At 31.5% G+C, this 6,168-nt stretch overlaps 1 long non-coding RNA gene across 1 annotated transcript; it reads right to left on the bottom strand.

Annotated features, from left to right (window-relative positions):
* Nucleotides 1-4,545: 4,545 nt before the first annotated feature.
* Nucleotides 4,546-5,752, bottom strand: LOC118484154. The gene is made up of 3 exons (XR_004872976.1): nt 5,442-5,752; nt 5,278-5,367; nt 4,546-5,082 (listed from the first exon to the last, which is right to left on the bottom strand). It is a non-coding gene; the product is annotated as an uncharacterized LOC118484154 (long non-coding RNA).
* Between the last annotated feature and the right edge of the window lie 416 nt (nt 5,753-6,168).

The raw sequence follows: 6,168 nt of genomic DNA, 5'->3' as shown, positions 1-6,168 counted from the left end.
CATTATCAGCACACCAGATGTGCTGATTATATCTACTTTTGGTGTTTGTTTGTATTATTTTGTAATTAACACATAATCAGCACCTTATTAGCACAAATATAAAACACCTTTTGTTAACTTTTTTTAAAAAACACTTTTATAAATACAAAAAGGTATAGCAATATGGTACTCATATTAAAGATAAAAAAATACTTGATTTTATGGTATATATTTTTAAAAAAAATAATGAAGTATATAAAAGTTATTTTAGTTTAAAAAACCTTGGTGGAATTTGTATTTAATAGAAAATGGTCAAATGACTAGCAATTTTACAAAATTACCCCTAATTTGTTAGTAGTAATTTTTAATTATAAGAGTTTTATTTATAATCAATATCAACCCTTGATTTAAATTAACAATGGTTCAGATCTATTCTTACGGTTCTTATAATTAGCACTGTTTGTACAGGATTTAAGAGAATGTTCAAGTGAAAACCAATAGTTATTGTGAAAACTCGAAAACTAACAAAAAAGTCAAAAAAAATACCAAAATATTTTTTTTTTCATACCAATTTTCGCCACTTTTTATATATAAAAAAAATTAAAATTTTTTTTTTGTAGTGCACATGTGTAATACTGCACATGTGTATGTGTAATACTGCACATGTGTATGTGTACTACACATGTGTATTATTACACATGTGTACTACAATTTTTTTTTTTTTGAAATTTTTTTTTATATAAAAAAACCTGCGATTTTTATAAAAAATTGAAAAAAAAAAATTTGTGTGTTTTTTAGGCTTTTTTTAGTTAGTTTTCAAGTTTTGGCGATAAAAGTGGTTTTTATTTGAACTATCCCCTATATTTTAATCATTTAATGTATTAAAATAGATAATTAGTTATCTGTTGTAACATTATCAAACACGTATGCTAAATTAACCCATTAACAAATTTTATAACTTTTTAGAAAAACAAAAGTTCTTAAATACATTTAGTATGTTTGATATATTATCATCAAAAGTCTTTGATTTTGATGTCCGTAAGTGAAATCTCAAATAATATAGAACTTTGATGAGTTCAACTATTTGGATCAGAGATAAAGAAGTATAACAATTGACAACCAAGTATGTTTGAAGGTTGTATTTTGACGTTAACTCGTGTGTTGCGACGGGATATTGATCATCAACAAATTGTCCAGTAAAGTAACAAATAATTTCAGGGGAAAACCTACCTGTATTGGAGGGTGCGCGGCCACCCTCCTTGGAAAAAAAGATTTAGTGTTATAAATACGTCAAAATCCCGAGCGCACCCTTGATATTTTGTAATCGTACCCCTTAAACTTATCAAACCCTACAGGGGAGGACATGCGTGTATGAAGAGAATGGAGTGAATTCACCGGACTCTTTTTTCTAGCAGTTGCAAGGGTGCTTGGTTAGGAGTTTAAACGTGAAGAAGAAACAACAATATGGACTTGAAGTTGTACTTCTGTTATTTATTTTATATAGATGGGCTTATAACAACATTTCTTTTACTTTAGCAAGTAAAAGCCCATATCTATGAGTCTATTAGTGTCATCATACATGGTCATAACAATGGTTAATAGTCTAGTAACCATCAAATTTTAAAAAATTAAATAAAAAAACAAATACAAAGAAACAGATTTTTTTAGAACGATATATCTTTTTGTTGATGCATTTATATGGACGCGACTTCGTTCGGTTCGTCATCGCTTCAAGTTAAAGACCGAGACTCGACATCCTCCGTCGTGTCTCGGATCGTGATCACCTCAAGTCTGCAAGTCATAATTGTTGCTGCTCTGCAAGCTACAGATGTTCTGCAACAGCTGATGACGAAACTCCTGCAACAGCTATTGACGAAACACCTGCTGAAGTCTCATGACGAAACTCTAACATGCTACTCTAACATGCTGGTGACGAAAGATGAGCTGAAGAAACATATGTTTCGTCGTAGATGGGAGTGTGAAGAAACACTCCTTGTTTCGTCATCTCTGGTGTTTCGCCATGAATGTTTCGTTACCAGATAGACTTTCGTCGGATGCTGATCGTGTTTCGTCGACGACATTGATGTTTCGTCGTCCTGATCCCTTTATAAGCAGCAGACAGAAACAGAAGATAGATAGATAGATAGAACAGAGAGAGAACATACTGTAAAACACACACACTGAGAGTTTATAAGGAGATCTTTTAAACATTGCTTTGTAACCGTCATACGTATTAATACATTTGAGTGTTAATCGTTGAACCGTGCTTGTCGTTTTCGTGTTCTAACTTGGTTTAACTTACCCGTTTGGATTCCGCACTCTCACGTTCGTCGGAAAACAGGGAATAGAGGTTTAACTCGATCCTCCGGGTGGACCTACACTTTCTATTATTAGTTTACTAGGTTATAACCCCTTGTAGGTCTGTAAATGAACCGAACAAACACGAACATTTTAACCGAACTCGATTCGAACACATTTTTTTGTTCGTGTTCGTTCCTTAAGAAATCGGGCATGTTCGTGTTCGTTTATGTTTGTTCGTTTAAAGCCTAAACGAACAGCTCACGAACATAAACGAAAAAAAAAATCTAACTGAATATATTTGAATACAAATAAACAAACATAAATTAACACGATTGAACAAACATAAACGAACACAAATGAATGTAATTGAACAAATATAAACAAACATAATTTAACATTAGTGAACACAAACATACAAGTCTAATATATTATAGTTCATCCAAAACACATCTAAATTAAGGTTCACAAATACTAAATTTTAGTATTTTTATATAAATCTTAAGTAAGTGATCAGTTAGGATCTAAGAAAAATTTTAAAATTTCATTTTTTTATTCCTAGAAAACTTAATTACTAATTATTATATTTATATAAGTAGTAAGAAAACCTAATATTTATATAAATATAACTATTTAGGAATTTTCTAAATTTAAACGAACATAAATGAACGAACACAAGGTGTGTTCGTGTTCGTTCATTTAATTAAACGAACAAAATTTTTTGTTCGTGTTCGTTCGTTTACTAAATAAACAAACATGAACGAACTTCCCGCCGAACAAGTTCACGAACAGTTCATGAACGTTCGGTTCACTTACAGGCCTAACCCCGTGTATTACACGGGTTTAGTAAATAAAAAATCAAATAGTTAATAATGAAGATTTAACAATTATAAAACGATATTTTAAGACACTTTTTTTATATCCGAACAAAATTTTGTGTCATGTATGATCAAAACTTGTGATGTTTGTCAAGTTTATAAATATAATTGCATTTGAACCATCGATTAGAATACAAACTGTATCATCGACTTTCTCACGAGTTTTAACAGTCATGTGAACATACATTTAATAACTCAAAGTTTTTTTAAATAACAGTGGTTTTAATTTATTAGTTCTAAAAAATTATTGAAATATCCACATTAGGCATATAGCAATTAGCCAATTAGATAAACTTATAGCTACAAAATAATATTTAAATTAATTAGATAAATATAAATTATCGGTAATTATTAAATTATATAACTTTAAAATCCAAATATATGGATGTGAGTTGCATCTTAAGATGGTTATTTTTGGATAAATTTATTAGTATGATAAATGTAGTTATTATTCTTCTTTCATTTTAAATATTTTAAGTAAATAAATAATTTGTTAAGCAAGAAAATCGTTCCCTCCACCCTAGTTATGAAAATGCTAGATATTTGTTTCAATTATCAAGATATAATTTCTAACCTAGTAATTAATATAAATAAATAATAAGATATTTCATGGAACTCTATCCATAATTTTTTAATTGTTTGAAACATATATTAAATTTAATAATTTAAATTAAATGATCATTATCAACAATTAAGTAAGAGAGAAGCGAGAAAATAAAGAGTAGATGGTCTAGAATAATAACAAGTGTCCCTTTATTGATTTCTTTTATTAAAGAGTACTAGCGGTAGGACCTGTGTGCAAACACGGGTCGTTTCTTAGAAAACCATTCATACTATATTTTATTAACTTTAGATCCAAGCCAATTCTTGCAATAAGAATAAAAATTATATGGTACTTGTAACTCAAATAAAGTTAAAACCAATTTTTGCAAATAAAATTGACCAATTCTATTGATGATTGCTTAAAGTCAAACCACTGTTTTCAAAAAGTCTGTTTGACCAAAGTCAAACCGTTGTTTGCAAAACTCTGATTCTTAGTGTTTCAAAAGTCTATCCTGACCAAAGTCTGTTTAACCAAACTTAAACCACTGTTTGCAAAAAAAAAAAAAAAAGCAACCACTTTTTGTCCACAAAATAGTGTTTTAAGCCAACAGTGGTTTGAAACATCTATTGACCAAAGTCAACAGATGCATCAACCACTGTATCAACAGATGTATCAGCAACAATGGTTTTCAACAGATGCATCAACCACTGTATATCATGTATTTTCTATGTGAAGCATGCATATCACTATACACCACGATCAAATGAACATATATAAATCTGAAACTCAAATTCAGTAGTGTCCAAATAACAATAAACATATCAATGAAGGGCTTAAGGCTACTAATAGAAAAAATCAATAATAGCATTCAAAGTTGCATCTGATAACACAAAAAGTGATACTTACAGTACTTGTATGTAGCTTTAAGTGCTTAAGGCTACTAATGATGTATACATATGTTTGCATTTTGTACATTGACATTCGATTAAACATGGAGATGCTTATGTTGCAGGTTCATGCCAAACTCCTTCATGGTTGGACTGCTATAATCTCACCATTTTGTCGATCCCAATGGCTGCTAATGTCAGGTTCATGCCAAACTCCTTCATGGTTGGACTGCTATAATCTCACCATCTTGTCGATGCCAATGGCTGCTAATGTCAGTTCCTCTATTTGTTTTCTCATACCAAGATTGCAACAATGGGAAATCATTTGTGTAAGCGAGTCAAAAATAATTGGTGTAGAAACTTCCACCCAGCCAAACACTGTACGCCACACCTCTTGAGCGAAAACGTCAACAGGTCAAATTCTGCAGTGGTTGTCCCCCATCAGAACTCTTCTAGCAGCCAGCGCTGAGGCTGTCGGGATATTACCATTCACAGCCTGCCACACAAAAATGTTGACTGAATTTGTTTATCTTATAAAATCAAGCAAGAGAAAAACAGAATCATTATTAAACATAAATAAAAAAATTGGACGCAAATATGAAAGCACACATTATAAGAATATAATTAACCAACATCTTCCCAGATAAGTTGATAAGCACTCTCATATAAGAATGCAAAAGAATGAAATTACCTCATATATATATCCTTAACGCTCCAAACGGATGGAAGATCAGGTGTTCTAGTTGATTAATTAAGAGTATTTTCCCGAGTTTTCAAAAAACTACATAAACAGAAGAAAAACATATAAGAAAATATCATTATCTAATATTACACGAGATTGAAAAACTTACTAACCGATAATTGGTGAAGTTTTCCATGTTTTGTGGGCTTGATGACTTGACCTTATCCGTCAATTGTGGTTGAGATGTCCTTGAACCGGGAGAAACTGAACCAGAGCTTTGTTCGTCTACCAAATCAGCTGGTTTGACTCCGGAAGGTTCATTAATAGAAGATTCTGATGAGCTAGCCGGTAAATTATCATCCAGTCTAAAATGAATTCAAATAAGTTACTAACCACTAACCAGACATTAAAATCAATATAACTCAGATGTTTGACATTTCAGAATCAAACTCAGGGTCAGATTCATCCACCACGATGATCTCATATTCTAGCCAGGTAGCACTCTTTTAGTGGTTTAAAAGTCTGTTTGACCAAAGTCAAACCAGTGTTTTAACCCAACGGTGGTTTGAAACATATCTTTTCTCCACAAAACACTGTTTTAACCCAACATTGGTTTCAAACCATCGTTTAAACCCAACAGTGGTTTCAACCATTGTTTTCTCCACAAAACACTGTTTTAACCCAACAGTGGTTTCAAACAGCTGTTTTCATCCCTCTACTGGCCCAACAGTGGTTTCAAACACTGTTTTATTTTCTAACAGAAACAATCGATTGCACAAAACAGACAAATAATCAATTTCAAGCCCTACACTTTCTATAGCAACTTCCATTTCAGCTATTAATGACAAAATCGAAGATACACAATCAATGATAAAGTCAAGGGGTGTTTAGTTCGATGGA

The sequence above is a fragment of the Helianthus annuus genome, chromosome 11, assembly GCF_002127325.2.
Source record: "Helianthus annuus cultivar XRQ/B chromosome 11, HanXRQr2.0-SUNRISE, whole genome shotgun sequence".
Taxonomy (NCBI): Eukaryota; Viridiplantae; Streptophyta; class Magnoliopsida; order Asterales; family Asteraceae; genus Helianthus; species Helianthus annuus.
This window is presented reverse-complemented; position numbering and strand designations above follow the sequence as displayed.